At 45.6% G+C, this 14,644-nt stretch overlaps 10 non-coding genes and 2 pseudogenes across 10 annotated transcripts; all 12 read right to left on the bottom strand.

The window, feature by feature from the left end:
- Positions 1-105: 105 nt before the first annotated feature.
- On the bottom strand, positions 106-296 carry LOC141239147 (U2 spliceosomal RNA). Its single transcript, XR_012304555.1, has one exon. It is a non-coding gene; the product is annotated as a U2 spliceosomal RNA (small nuclear RNA).
- Positions 297-1,408: 1,112 nt separating this feature from the next.
- On the bottom strand, positions 1,409-1,599 carry LOC141239077 (U2 spliceosomal RNA). The gene has a single exon (XR_012304487.1). It is a non-coding gene; the product is annotated as a U2 spliceosomal RNA (small nuclear RNA).
- Positions 1,600-2,714: 1,115 nt separating this feature from the next.
- Positions 2,715-2,893, bottom strand: LOC141239502 (U2 spliceosomal RNA; annotated as a pseudogene).
- A 794-nt stretch (positions 2,894-3,687) lies between these two features.
- Positions 3,688-3,779, bottom strand: LOC141239530 (U2 spliceosomal RNA; annotated as a pseudogene).
- Positions 3,780-4,897: 1,118 nt separating this feature from the next.
- LOC141239146 (U2 spliceosomal RNA) lies at positions 4,898-5,088 on the bottom strand. The gene has a single exon (XR_012304554.1). It is a non-coding gene; the product is annotated as a U2 spliceosomal RNA (small nuclear RNA).
- Positions 5,089-6,206: 1,118 nt separating this feature from the next.
- On the bottom strand, positions 6,207-6,397 carry LOC141239145 (U2 spliceosomal RNA). The gene has a single exon (XR_012304553.1). It is a non-coding gene; the product is annotated as a U2 spliceosomal RNA (small nuclear RNA).
- Positions 6,398-7,515: 1,118 nt separating this feature from the next.
- Positions 7,516-7,706, bottom strand: LOC141239144 (U2 spliceosomal RNA). Its single transcript, XR_012304552.1, has one exon. It is a non-coding gene; the product is annotated as a U2 spliceosomal RNA (small nuclear RNA).
- A 1,118-nt stretch (positions 7,707-8,824) lies between these two features.
- On the bottom strand, positions 8,825-9,015 carry LOC141239143 (U2 spliceosomal RNA). The gene has a single exon (XR_012304551.1). It is a non-coding gene; the product is annotated as a U2 spliceosomal RNA (small nuclear RNA).
- Positions 9,016-10,133: 1,118 nt separating this feature from the next.
- Positions 10,134-10,324, bottom strand: LOC141239442 (U2 spliceosomal RNA). Its single transcript, XR_012304840.1, has one exon. It is a non-coding gene; the product is annotated as a U2 spliceosomal RNA (small nuclear RNA).
- A 1,115-nt stretch (positions 10,325-11,439) lies between these two features.
- Positions 11,440-11,630, bottom strand: LOC141239142 (U2 spliceosomal RNA). Its single transcript, XR_012304550.1, has one exon. It is a non-coding gene; the product is annotated as a U2 spliceosomal RNA (small nuclear RNA).
- A 1,118-nt stretch (positions 11,631-12,748) lies between these two features.
- On the bottom strand, positions 12,749-12,939 carry LOC141239141 (U2 spliceosomal RNA). The gene has a single exon (XR_012304549.1). It is a non-coding gene; the product is annotated as a U2 spliceosomal RNA (small nuclear RNA).
- Positions 12,940-14,057: 1,118 nt separating this feature from the next.
- On the bottom strand, positions 14,058-14,248 carry LOC141239449 (U2 spliceosomal RNA). Its single transcript, XR_012304847.1, has one exon. It is a non-coding gene; the product is annotated as a U2 spliceosomal RNA (small nuclear RNA).
- Between the last annotated feature and the right edge of the window lie 396 nt (positions 14,249-14,644).

The raw sequence follows: 14,644 nt of genomic DNA, 5'->3' as shown, positions 1-14,644 counted from the left end.
GAAGAAAAGCAGAGCCAAAGAGTCCATCCCAAAATCCGACAAACAAGCAAAATGAACAAAAAACATTGAATTCAATTCTTTCTGATTTTAGAAACTGCATTAAAGAAGGGGTGCACCGGTCCTGGAGATACTGCAATACCAGGTCAATGCGTGGAGTGGACAGAGCAAGCTCTTTTTCCATCTCCCTGTTCTAAAAATCCATTTAATATATGGTCCCCAGATAGGGGACGTATCAGATATTAAACTGATAAGAACAGATACTACACTTGATCTTAGCCAAAAGGCCGAGAAGCGATAACCAGAATTGGTTTCAAACTACGGAGCCACCCAAGGATCCTAAAAAGTCCATTTGTGGAGATGAGCTCCTGGACTCCCGTTAAGAAGACATGTTGTCAACCTCTAGATCCCTTACATGCCTGCACTTTTCGGCTTGCTGCTGCTGCAATCCACGCGTTTTAGATCTGCATAACTCCACCTCTTTAAACACAGCACCTTCACCCCCTGCTGTTCCCACCCGCCTCAACACCGTTGGAAGGGAGGAGAACCAATTAAGGCGGGGGGTGGGGTGGAACGAGCAGCTGTCTACCCTTAGCAGGAGGGCTCCTGATTACATACCTCTCCTGCTGCTGCTGCTGGCTGTCCAGCAGCAGACTGAAGGTGGCTGCTGCTGTGCACAGGTATATAAAGGCTCAGAGCCTATTATGACACGCGCAGCCAGCGTTCCATTGCCACATTCCATCTACTGCAGGCAGGATACCTGGCTGGCTGAATGTCGCTGAGAAGCTCACAGAGACCGCCATAAGCAACAGTTTAACAGAATGCCACAGACTAATCAACCAAACTTTTTGGGTTGGGTTCTCTTTTATAGTCTGCAGGCATTAAATGAAAGAAGTCAGTGTTCCAGCAGAAGGAGACAACGTTTCAGAAAAGGCATTGTAGCAAACCAAAAAAGAAATTTTAAGCGCAGCAGTGTAACCAGCGCACATACCTGTTAGCTCGGGTGAGTTTAAAAGGCTGCTGTTGATAACAAGGGCATTTGCTAAATAGATGGTGTGTGTGCAACAATATACTGAAAGGTCAATTATATTGTGCAGCTTATCTCACCACCTGTAGTTATTTAGGTGAAAGCTCCAAAATGCTTGCCTAATATGTCTGTTTATCCAAAAGGAAGTAGAAAGGGAGAGCTAGAAAGATAGCATTGCATCACATTACATGGCAATGCAATGCACAGTTGCTGAAGTTGAACCAAAATGAGCTTGTAATCTGGCTTCTGCAACTTTGAACATGAAAAATCCAATGAGGAGAAGAAAAGCAGAGCCAAAGAGTCCATCCCAAAATCCGACAAACAAGCAAAATGAACAAAAAACATTGAATTCAATTCTTTCTGATTTTAGAAACTGCATTAAAGAAGGGGTGCACTGGTCCTGGAGATACTGCAATACCAGGTCAATGCGTGGAGTGGACAGAGCAAGCTCTTTTTCCATCTCCCTGTTCTAAAAATCCATTTAATATATGGTCCCCAGATAGGGGACGTATCAGATATTAAACTGATAAGAACAGATACTACACTTGATCTTAGCCAAAAGGCCGAGAAGCGATAACCAGAATTGGTTTCAAACTACGGAGCCACCCAAGGATCCTAAAAAGTCCATTTGTGGAGATGAGCTCCTGGACTCCCGTTAAGAAGACATGTTGTCAACCTCTAGATCCCTTACATGCCTGCACTTTTCGGCTTGCTGCTGCTGCAATCCACGCATTTTAGATCTGCATAACTCCACCTCTTTAAACACAGCACCTTCACCCCCTGCTGTTCCCACCCGCCTCAACACCGTTGGAAGGGAGGAGAACCAATTAAGGCGGGGGGTGGGGTGGAACGAGCAGCTGTCTACCCTTAGCAGGAGGGCTCCTGATTACATACCTCTCCTGCTGCTGCTGCTGCTGGCTGTCCAGCAGCAGACTGAAGGTGGCTGCTGCTGTGCACAGGTATATAAAGGCTCAGAGCCTATTATGACACGCGCAGCCAGCGTTCCATTGCCACATTCCATCTACTGCAGGCAGGATACCTGGCTGGCTGAATGTCGCTGAGAAGCTCACAGAGACCGCCATAAGCAACAGTTTAACAGAATGCCACAGACTAATCAACCAAACTTTTTGGGTTGGGTTCTCTTTTATAGTCTGCAGGCATTAAATGAAAGAAGTCAGTGTTCCAGCAGAAGGAGACAACGTTTCAGAAAAGGCATTGTAGCAAACCAAAAAAGAAATTTTAAGCGCAGCAGTGTAACCAGCGCACATACCTGTTAGCTCGGGTGAGTTTAAAAGGCTGCTGTTGATAACAAGGGCATTTGCTAAATAGATGGTGTGTGTGCAACAATATACTGAAAGGTCAATTATATTGTGCAGCTTATCTCACCACCTGTAGTTATTTAGGTGAAAGCTCCAAAATGCTTGCCTAATATGTCTGTTTATCCAAAAGGAAGTAGAAAGGGAGAGCTAGAAAGATAGCATTGCATCACATTACATGGCAATGCAATGCACAGTTGCTGAAGTTGAACCAAAATGAGCTTGTAATCTGGCTTCTGCAACTTTGAACATGAAAAATCCAATGAGGAGAAGAAAAGCAGAGCCAAAGAGTCCATCCCAAAATCCGACAAACAAGCAAAATGAACAAAAAACATTGAATTCAATTCTTTCTGATTTTAGAAACTGCATTAAAGAAGGGGTGCACCGGTCCTGGAGATACTGCAATACCAGGTCAATGCGTGGAGTGGACAGAGCAAGCTCTTTTTCCATCTCCCTGTTCTAAAAATCCATTTAATATATGGTCCCCAGATAGGGGACGTATCAGATATTAAACTGATAAGAACAGATTTTTTTTTTTTTTTTAAAGCCCGAATTCGTGTACAAAACCCGAGTGCGCTTAAAAAAGTGACAAGTGCCACAAAAAAAGTGCACTAGGATGCTGGTCTTCTTGAAACCCTCTCCAAAAGGAGAAGGGTCCCCCAAACCATTCCCCGTCCCTCCGAGCCAAAAGGCCACAGCGAGGAACAGGGACAAAAAGCCACCTCCAGCCGAAGCCAGAGGCGACCCAATCTTACCCCCAGCACCTGCCCGAGTTCTCACCCGAGCAAGGCACTGGGAGCCAAAGACTGTGCTCCCCTCCCGGAAGAGGGAAGCCAACAACGCTCTCCTCCCAAAAGAGGAGAGCCAGGGGGGTTCAGGGGGGAGCGGAACCTGATGGCCACACACTCCCCCCCTAGACCTGCCAAGAGAGGAACCCGTAAGGGAACCGCATCCCGACAAAATCCTAGTAGGACGTGACACACGTGAATAAGTGGACACACAGTGACAAAGAAATTAAATAAATAGTGAAGGTTTCACAGTATAATACTGCCCGGACCTTCGACCGGGAATTGAAAAATTCCCCATCCTAAGGCCAGAAGGCCCGGAATAAGGGTGTGTGCGAAGAAAGAAAATTTGAAGTGCTTGTGCAAATGTGCCATAAACTCAAGTGGGGTTCCCAATCCCAGTGAGTTAAGGCACCCCAGGGTCACCACTCCTGGGGCACTTCACACTTCGGGCTTTCGATCTTCCCCGGCCCAATGGCGTCGATCCTGGGGGGCCATGCTTTCCACCAGATGACTATATTAGCCACCTGGCGTACTAACAAGCGCCTAAACCCCAGTGTGCATAATGTATCAATCTACTAGGGCGGCCAACATCCAAAACCGCCTTTTCGAAAGATACTACACTTGATCTTAGCCAAAAGGCCGAGAAGCGATAACCAGAATTGGTTTCAAACTACGGAGCCACCCAAGGATCCTAAAAAGTCCATTTGTGGAGATGAGCTCCTGGACTCCCGTTAAGAAGACATGTTGTCAACCTCTAGATCCCTTACATGCCTGCACTTTTCGGCTTGCTGCTGCTGCAATCCACGCGTTTTAGATCTGCATAACTCCACCTCTTTAAACACAGCACCTTCACCCCCTGCTGTTCCCACCCGCCTCAACACCGTTGGAAGGGAGGAGAACCAATTAAGGCGGGGGGTGGGGTGGAACGAGCAGCTGTCTACCCTTAGCAGGAGGGCTCCTGATTACATACCTCTCCTGCTGCTGCTGCTGCTGCTGGCTGTCCAGCAGCAGACTGAAGGTGGCTGCTGCTGTGCACAGGTATATAAAGGCTCAGAGCCTATTATGACACGCGCAGCCAGCGTTCCATTGCCACATTCCATCTACTGCAGGCAGGATACCTGGCTGGCTGAATGTCGCTGAGAAGCTCACAGAGACCGCCATAAGCAACAGTTTAACAGAATGCCACAGACTAATCAACCAAACTTTTTGGGTTGGGTTCTCTTTTATAGTCTGCAGGCATTAAATGAAAGAAGTCAGTGTTCCAGCAGAAGGAGACAACGTTTCAGAAAAGGCATTGTAGCAAACCAAAAAAGAAATTTTAAGCGCAGCAGTGTAACCAGCGCACATACCTGTTAGCTCGGGTGAGTTTAAAAGGCTGCTGTTGATAACAAGGGCATTTGCTAAATAGATGGTGTGTGTGCAACAATATACTGAAAGGTCAATTATATTGTGCAGCTTATCTCACCACCTGTAGTTATTTAGGTGAAAGCTCCAAAATGCTTGCCTAATATGTCTGTTTATCCAAAAGGAAGTAGAAAGGGAGAGCTAGAAAGATAGCATTGCATCACATTACATGGCAATGCAATGCACAGTTGCTGAAGTTGAACCAAAATGAGCTTGTAATCTGGCTTCTGCAACTTTGAACATGAAAAATCCAATGAGGAGAAGAAAAGCAGAGCCAAAGAGTCCATCCCAAAATCCGACAAACAAGCAAAATGAACAAAAAACATTGAATTCAATTCTTTCTGATTTTAGAAACTGCATTAAAGAAGGGGTGCACCGGTCCTGGAGATACTGCAATACCAGGTCAATGCGTGGAGTGGACAGAGCAAGCTCTTTTTCCATCTCCCTGTTCTAAAAATCCATTTAATATATGGTCCCCAGATAGGGGACGTATCAGATATTAAACTGATAAGAACAGATACTACACTTGATCTTAGCCAAAAGGCCGAGAAGCGATAACCAGAATTGGTTTCAAACTACGGAGCCACCCAAGGATCCTAAAAAGTCCATTTGTGGAGATGAGCTCCTGGACTCCCGTTAAGAAGACATGTTGTCAACCTCTAGATCCCTTACATGCCTGCACTTTTCGGCTTGCTGCTGCTGCAATCCACGCGTTTTAGATCTGCATAACTCCACCTCTTTAAACACAGCACCTTCACCCCCTGCTGTTCCCACCCGCCTCAACACCGTTGGAAGGGAGGAGAACCAATTAAGGCGGGGGGTGGGGTGGAACGAGCAGCTGTCTACCCTTAGCAGGAGGGCTCCTGATTACATACCTCTCCTGCTGCTGCTGCTGCTGCTGGCTGTCCAGCAGCAGACTGAAGGTGGCTGCTGCTGTGCACAGGTATATAAAGGCTCAGAGCCTATTATGACACGCGCAGCCAGCGTTCCATTGCCACATTCCATCTACTGCAGGCAGGATACCTGGCTGGCTGAATGTCGCTGAGAAGCTCACAGAGACCGCCATAAGCAACAGTTTAACAGAATGCCACAGACTAATCAACCAAACTTTTTGGGTTGGGTTCTCTTTTATAGTCTGCAGGCATTAAATGAAAGAAGTCAGTGTTCCAGCAGAAGGAGACAACGTTTCAGAAAAGGCATTGTAGCAAACCAAAAAAGAAATTTTAAGCGCAGCAGTGTAACCAGCGCACATACCTGTTAGCTCGGGTGAGTTTAAAAGGCTGCTGTTGATAACAAGGGCATTTGCTAAATAGATGGTGTGTGTGCAACAATATACTGAAAGGTCAATTATATTGTGCAGCTTATCTCACCACCTGTAGTTATTTAGGTGAAAGCTCCAAAATGCTTGCCTAATATGTCTGTTTATCCAAAAGGAAGTAGAAAGGGAGAGCTAGAAAGATAGCATTGCATCACATTACATGGCAATGCAATGCACAGTTGCTGAAGTTGAACCAAAATGAGCTTGTAATCTGGCTTCTGCAACTTTGAACATGAAAAATCCAATGAGGAGAAGAAAAGCAGAGCCAAAGAGTCCATCCCAAAATCCGACAAACAAGCAAAATGAACAAAAAACATTGAATTCAATTCTTTCTGATTTTAGAAACTGCATTAAAGAAGGGGTGCACCGGTCCTGGAGATACTGCAATACCAGGTCAATGCGTGGAGTGGACAGAGCAAGCTCTTTTTCCATCTCCCTGTTCTAAAAATCCATTTAATATATGGTCCCCAGATAGGGGACGTATCAGATATTAAACTGATAAGAACAGATACTACACTTGATCTTAGCCAAAAGGCCGAGAAGCGATAACCAGAATTGGTTTCAAACTACGGAGCCACCCAAGGATCCTAAAAAGTCCATTTGTGGAGATGAGCTCCTGGACTCCCGTTAAGAAGACATGTTGTCAACCTCTAGATCCCTTACATGCCTGCACTTTTCGGCTTGCTGCTGCTGCAATCCACGCATTTTAGATCTGCATAACTCCACCTCTTTAAACACAGCACCTTCACCCCCTGCTGTTCCCACCCGCCTCAACACCGTTGGAAGGGAGGAGAACCAATTAAGGCGGGGGGTGGGGTGGAACGAGCAGCTGTCTACCCTTAGCAGGAGGGCTCCTGATTACATACCTCTCCTGCTGCTGCTGCTGCTGCTGGCTGTCCAGCAGCAGACTGAAGGTGGCTGCTGCTGTGCACAGGTATATAAAGGCTCAGAGCCTATTATGACACGCGCAGCCAGCGTTCCATTGCCACATTCCATCTACTGCAGGCAGGATACCTGGCTGGCTGAATGTCGCTGAGAAGCTCACAGAGACCGCCATAAGCAACAGTTTAACAGAATGCCACAGACTAATCAACCAAACTTTTTGGGTTGGGTTCTCTTTTATAGTCTGCAGGCATTAAATGAAAGAAGTCAGTGTTCCAGCAGAAGGAGACAACGTTTCAGAAAAGGCATTGTAGCAAACCAAAAAAGAAATTTTAAGCGCAGCAGTGTAACCAGCGCACATACCTGTTAGCTCGGGTGAGTTTAAAAGGCTGCTGTTGATAACAAGGGCATTTGCTAAATAGATGGTGTGTGTGCAACAATATACTGAAAGGTCAATTATATTGTGCAGCTTATCTCACCACCTGTAGTTATTTAGGTGAAAGCTCCAAAATGCTTGCCTAATATGTCTGTTTATCCAAAAGGAAGTAGAAAGGGAGAGCTAGAAAGATAGCATTGCATCACATTACATGGCAATGCAATGCACAGTTGCTGAAGTTGAACCAAAATGAGCTTGTAATCTGGCTTCTGCAACTTTGAACATGAAAAATCCAATGAGGAGAAGAAAAGCAGAGCCAAAGAGTCCATCCCAAAATCCGACAAACAAGCAAAATGAACAAAAAACATTGAATTCAATTCTTTCTGATTTTAGAAACTGCATTAAAGAAGGGGTGCACCGGTCCTGGAGATACTGCAATACCAGGTCAATGCGTGGAGTGGACAGAGCAAGCTCTTTTTCCATCTCCCTGTTCTAAAAATCCATTTAATATATGGTCCCCAGATAGGGGACGTATCAGATATTAAACTGATAAGAACAGATACTACACTTGATCTTAGCCAAAAGGCCGAGAAGCGATAACCAGAATTGGTTTCAAACTACGGAGCCACCCAAGGATCCTAAAAAGTCCATTTGTGGAGATGAGCTCCTGGACTCCCGTTAAGAAGACATGTTGTCAACCTCTAGATCCCTTACATGCCTGCACTTTTCGGCTTGCTGCTGCTGCAATCCACGCGTTTTAGATCTGCATAACTCCACCTCTTTAAACACAGCACCTTCACCCCCTGCTGTTCCCACCCGCCTCAACACCGTTGGAAGGGAGGAGAACCAATTAAGGCGGGGGGTGGGGTGGAACGAGCAGCTGTCTACCCTTAGCAGGAGGGCTCCTGATTACATACCTCTCCTGCTGCTGCTGCTGCTGCTGGCTGTCCAGCAGCAGACTGAAGGTGGCTGCTGCTGTGCACAGGTATATAAAGGCTCAGAGCCTATTATGACACGCGCAGCCAGCGTTCCATTGCCACATTCCATCTACTGCAGGCAGGATACCTGGCTGGCTGAATGTCGCTGAGAAGCTCACAGAGACCGCCATAAGCAACAGTTTAACAGAATGCCACAGACTAATCAACCAAACTTTTTGGGTTGGGTTCTCTTTTATAGTCTGCAGGCATTAAATGAAAGAAGTCAGTGTTCCAGCAGAAGGAGACAACGTTTCAGAAAAGGCATTGTAGCAAACCAAAAAAGAAATTTTAAGCGCAGCAGTGTAACCAGCGCACATACCTGTTAGCTCGGGTGAGTTTAAAAGGCTGCTGTTGATAACAAGGGCATTTGCTAAATAGATGGTGTGTGTGCAACAATATACTGAAAGGTCAATTATATTGTGCAGCTTATCTCACCACCTGTAGTTATTTAGGTGAAAGCTCCAAAATGCTTGCCTAATATGTCTGTTTATCCAAAAGGAAGTAGAAAGGGAGAGCTAGAAAGATAGCATTGCATCACATTACATGGCAATGCAATGCACAGTTGCTGAAGTTGAACCAAAATGAGCTTGTAATCTGGCTTCTGCAACTTTGAACATGAAAAATCCAATGAGGAGAAGAAAAGCAGAGCCAAAGAGTCCATCCCAAAATCCGACAAACAAGCAAAATGAACAAAAAACATTGAATTCAATTCTTTCTGATTTTAGAAACTGCATTAAAGAAGGGGTGCACCGGTCCTGGAGATACTGCAATACCAGGTCAATGCGTGGAGTGGACAGAGCAAGCTCTTTTTCCATCTCCCTGTTCTAAAAATCCATTTAATATATGGTCCCCAGATAGGGGACGTATCAGATATTAAACTGATAAGAACAGATACTACACTTGATCTTAGCCAAAAGGCCGAGAAGCGATAACCAGAATTGGTTTCAAACTACGGAGCCACCCAAGGATCCTAAAAAGTCCATTTGTGGAGATGAGCTCCTGGACTCCCGTTAAGAAGACATGTTGTCAACCTCTAGATCCCTTACATGCCTGCACTTTTCGGCTTGCTGCTGCTGCAATCCACGCGTTTTAGATCTGCATAACTCCACCTCTTTAAACACAGCACCTTCACCCCCTGCTGTTCCCACCCGCCTCAACACCGTTGGAAGGGAGGAGAACCAATTAAGGCGGGGGGTGGGGTGGAACGAGCAGCTGTCTACCCTTAGCAGGAGGGCTCCTGATTACATACCTCTCCTGCTGCTGCTGCTGCTGCTGGCTGTCCAGCAGCAGACTGAAGGTGGCTGCTGCTGTGCACAGGTATATAAAGGCTCAGAGCCTATTATGACACGCGCAGCCAGCGTTCCATTGCCACATTCCATCTACTGCAGGCAGGATACCTGGCTGGCTGAATGTCGCTGAGAAGCTCACAGAGACCGCCATAAGCAACAGTTTAACAGAATGCCACAGACTAATCAACCAAACTTTTTGGGTTGGGTTCTCTTTTATAGTCTGCAGGCATTAAATGAAAGAAGTCAGTGTTCCAGCAGAAGGAGACAACGTTTCAGAAAAGGCATTGTAGCAAACCAAAAAAGAAATTTTAAGCGCAGCAGTGTAACCAGCGCACATACCTGTTAGCTCGGGTGAGTTTAAAAGGCTGCTGTTGATAACAAGGGCATTTGCTAAATAGATGGTGTGTGTGCAACAATATACTGAAAGGTCAATTATATTGTGCAGCTTATCTCACCACCTGTAGTTATTTAGGTGAAAGCTCCAAAATGCTTGCCTAATATGTCTGTTTATCCAAAAGGAAGTAGAAAGGGAGAGCTAGAAAGATAGCATTGCATCACATTACATGGCAATGCAATGCACAGTTGCTGAAGTTGAACCAAAATGAGCTTGTAATCTGGCTTCTGCAACTTTGAACATGAAAAATCCAATGAGGAGAAGAAAAGCAGAGCCAAAGAGTCCATCCCAAAATCCGACAAACAAGCAAAATGAACAAAAAACATTGAATTCAATTCTTTCTGATTTTAGAAACTGCATTAAAGAAGGGGTGCACCGGTCCTGGAGATACTGCAATACCAGGTCAATGCGTGGAATGGACAGAGCAAGCTCTTTTTCCATCTCCCTGTTCTAAAAATCCATTTAATATATGGTCCCCAGATAGGGGACGTATCAGATATTAAACTGATAAGAACAGATACTACACTTGATCTTAGCCAAAAGGCCGAGAAGCGATAACCAGAATTGGTTTCAAACTACGGAGCCACCCAAGGATCCTAAAAAGTCCATTTGTGGAGATGAGCTCCTGGACTCCCGTTAAGAAGACATGTTGTCAACCTCTAGATCCCTTACATGCCTGCACTTTTCGGCTTGCTGCTGCTGCAATCCACGCGTTTTAGATCTGCATAACTCCACCTCTTTAAACACAGCACCTTCACCCCCTGCTGTTCCCACCCGCCTCAACACCGTTGGAAGGGAGGAGAACCAATTAAGGCGGGGGGTGGGGTGGAACGAGCAGCTGTCTACCCTTAGCAGGAGGGCTCCTGATTACATACCTCTCCTGCTGCTGCTGCTGCTGGCTGTCCAGCAGCAGACTGAAGGTGGCTGCTGCTGTGCACAGGTATATAAAGGCTCAGAGCCTATTATGACACGCGCAGCCAGCGTTCCATTGCCACATTCCATCTACTGCAGGCAGGATACCTGGCTGGCTGAATGTCGCTGAGAAGCTCACAGAGACCGCCATAAGCAACAGTTTAACAGAATGCCACAGACTAATCAACCAAACTTTTTGGGTTGGGTTCTCTTTTATAGTCTGCAGGCATTAAATGAAAGAAGTCAGTGTTCCAGCAGAAGGAGACAACGTTTCAGAAAAGGCATTGTAGCAAACCAAAAAAGAAATTTTAAGCGCAGCAGTGTAACCAGCGCACATACCTGTTAGCTCGGGTGAGTTTAAAAGGCTGCTGTTGATAACAAGGGCATTTGCTAAATAGATGGTGTGTGTGCAACAATATACTGAAAGGTCAATTATATTGTGCAGCTTATCTCACCACCTGTAGTTATTTAGGTGAAAGCTCCAAAATGCTTGCCTAATATGTCTGTTTATCCAAAAGGAAGTAGAAAGGGAGAGCTAGAAAGATAGCATTGCATCACATTACATGGCAATGCAATGCACAGTTGCTGAAGTTGAACCAAAATGAGCTTGTAATCTGGCTTCTGCAACTTTGAACATGAAAAATCCAATGAGGAGAAGAAAAGCAGAGCCAAAGAGTCCATCCCAAAATCCGACAAACAAGCAAAATGAACAAAAAACATTGAATTCAATTCTTTCTGATTTTAGAAACTGCATTAAAGAAGGGGTGCACCGGTCCTGGAGATACTGCAATACCAGGTCAATGCGTGGAGTGGACAGAGCAAGCTCTTTTTCCATCTCCCTGTTCTAAAAATCCATTTAATATATGGTCCCCAGATAGGGGACGTATCAGATATTAAACTGATAAGAACAGATACTACACTTGATCTTAGCCAAAAGGCCGAGAAGCGATAACCAGAATTGGTTTCAAACTACGGAGCCACCCAAGGATCCTAAAAAGTCCATTTGTGGAGATGAGCTCCTGGACTCCCGTTAAGAAGACATGTTGTCAACCTCTAGATCCCTTACATGCCTGCACTTTTCGGCTTGCTGCTGCTGCAATCCACGCGTTTTAGATCTGCATAACTCCACCTCTTTAAACACAGCACCTTCACCCCCTGCTGTTCCCACCCGCCTCAACACCGTTGGAAGGGAGGAGAACCAATTAAGGCGGGGGGTGGGGTGGAACGAGCAGCTGTCTACCCTTAGCAGGAGGGCTCCTGATTACATACCTCTCCTGCTGCTGCTGCTGCTGCTGGCTGTCCAGCAGCAGACTGAAGGTGGCTGCTGCTGTGCACAGGTATATAAAGGCTCAGAGCCTATTATGACACGCGCAGCCAGCGTTCCATTGCCACATTCCATCTACTGCAGGCAGGATACCTGGCTGGCTGAATGTCGCTGAGAAGCTCACAGAGACCGCCATAAGCAACAGTTTAACAGAATGCCACAGACTAATCAACCAAACTTTTTGGGTTGGGTTCTCTTTTATAGTCTGCAGGCATTAAATGAAAGAAGTCAGTGTTCCAGCAGAAGGAGACAACGTTTCAGAAAAGGCATTGTAGCAAACCAAAAAAGAAATTTTAAGCGCAGCAGTGTAACCAGCGCACATACCTGTTAGCTCGGGTGAGTTTAAAAGGCTGCTGTTGATAACAAGGGCATTTGCTAAATAGATGGTGTGTGTGCAACAATATACTGAAAGGTCAATTATATTGTGCAGCTTATCTCACCACGTGTAGTTATTTAGGTGAAAGCTCCAAAATGCTTGCCTAATATGTCTGTTTATCCAAAAGGAAGTAGAAAGGGAGAGCTAGAAAGATAGCATTGCATCACATTACATGGCAATGCAATGCACAGTTGCTGAAGTTGAACCAAAATGAGCTTGTAATCTGGCTTCTGCAACTTTGAACATGAAAAATCCAATGAGGAGAAGAAAAGCAGAGCCAAAGAGTCCATCCCAAAATCCGACAAACAAGCAAAATGAACAAAAAACATTGAATTCAATTCTTTCTGATTTTAGAAACTGCATTAAAGAAGGGGTGCACCGGTCCTGGAGATACTGCAATACCAGGTCAATGCGTGGAGTGGACAGAGCAAGCTCTTTTTCCATCTCCCTGTTCTAAAAATCCATTTAATATATGGTCCCCAGATAGGGGACGTATCAGATATTAAACTGATAAGAACAGATACTACACTTGATCTTAGCCAAAAGGCCGAGAAGCGATAACCAGAATTGGTTTCAAACTACGGAGCCACCCAAGGATCCTAAAAAGTCCATTTGTGGAGATGAGCTCCTGGACTCCCGTTAAGAAGACATGTTGTCAACCTCTAGATCCCTTACATGCCTGCACTTTTCGGCTTGCTGCTGCTGCAATCCACGCATTTTAGATCTGCATAACTCCACCTCTTTAAACACAGCACCTTCACCCCCTGCTGTTCCCACCCGCCTCAACACCGTTGGAAGGGAGGAGAACCAATTAAGGCGGGGGGTGGGGTGGAACGAGCAGCTGTCTACCCTTAGCAGGAGGGCTCCTGATTACATACCTCTCCTGCTGCTGCTGCTGCTGCTGGCTGTCCAGCAGCAGACTGAAGGTGGCTGCTGCTGTGCACAGGTATATAAAGGCTCAGAGCCTATTATGACACGCGCAGCCAGCGTTCCATTGCCACATTCCATCTACTGCAGGCAGGATACCTGGCTGGCTGAATGTCGCTGAGAAGCTCACAGAGACCGCCATAAGCAACAGTTTAACAGAATGCCACAGACTAATCAACCAAACTTTTTGGGTTGGGTTCTCTTTTATAGTCTGCAGGCATTAAATGAAAGAAGTCAGTGTTCCAGCAGAAGGAGACAACGTTTCAGAAAAGGCATTGTAGCAAACCAAAAAAGAAATTTTAAGCGCAGCAGTGTAACCAGCGCACATACCTGTTAGCTCGGGTGAGTTTAAAAGGCTGCTGTTGATAACAAGGGCATTTGCTAAATAGATGGTGTGTGTGCAACAATATACTGAAAGGTCAATTATATTGTGCAGCTTATCTCACCACCTGTAGTTATTTAGGTGAAAGCTCCAAAATGCTTGCCTAATATGTCTGTTTATCCAAAAGGAAGTAGAAAGGGAGAGCTAGAAAGATAGCATTGCATCACATTACATGGCAATGCAATGCACAGTTGCTGAAGTTGAACCAAAATGAGCTTGTAATCTGGCTTCTGCAACTTTGAACATGAAAAATCCAATGAGGAGAAGAAAAGCAGAGCCAAAGAGTCCATCCCAAAATCCGACAAACAAGCAAAATGAACAAAAAACATTGAATTCAATTCTTTCTGATTTTAGAAACTGCATTAAAGAAGGGGTGCACCGGTCCTGGAGATACTGCAATACCAGGTCAATGCGTGGAGTGGACAGAGCAAGCTCTTTTTCCATCTCCCTGTTCTAAATATCCATTTAATATATGGTCCCCAGATAGGGGACGTATCAGATATTAAACTGATAAGAACAGATACTACACTTGATCTTAGCCAAAAGGCCGAGAAGCGATAACCAGAATTGGTTTCAAACTACGGAGCCACCCAAGGATCCTAAAAAGTCCATTTGTGGAGATGAGCTCCTGGACTCCCGTTAAGAAGACATGTTGTCAACCTCTAGATCCCTTACATGCCTGCACTTTTCGGCTTGCTGCTGCTGCAATCCACGCGTTTTAGATCTGCATAACTCCACCTCTTTAAACACAGCACCTTCACCCCCTGCTGTTCCCACCCGCCTCAACACCGTTGGAAGGGAGGAGAACCAATTAAGGCGGGGGGTGGGGTGGAACGAGCAGCTGTCTACCCTTAGCAGGAGGGCTCCTGATTACATACCTCTCCTGCTGCTGCTGCTGCTGCTGGCTGTCCAGCAGCAGACTGAAGGTGGCTGCTGCTGTGCACAGGTATATAAA

This window comes from Phyllobates terribilis, unplaced genomic scaffold, assembly GCF_046119375.1.
Source record: "Phyllobates terribilis strain yellow unplaced genomic scaffold, ASM4611937v1 Scaffold_769__1_contigs__length_694716, whole genome shotgun sequence".
Classification (NCBI taxonomy): Eukaryota; Metazoa; Chordata; class Amphibia; order Anura; family Dendrobatidae; genus Phyllobates; species Phyllobates terribilis.
This window is presented reverse-complemented; position numbering and strand designations above follow the sequence as displayed.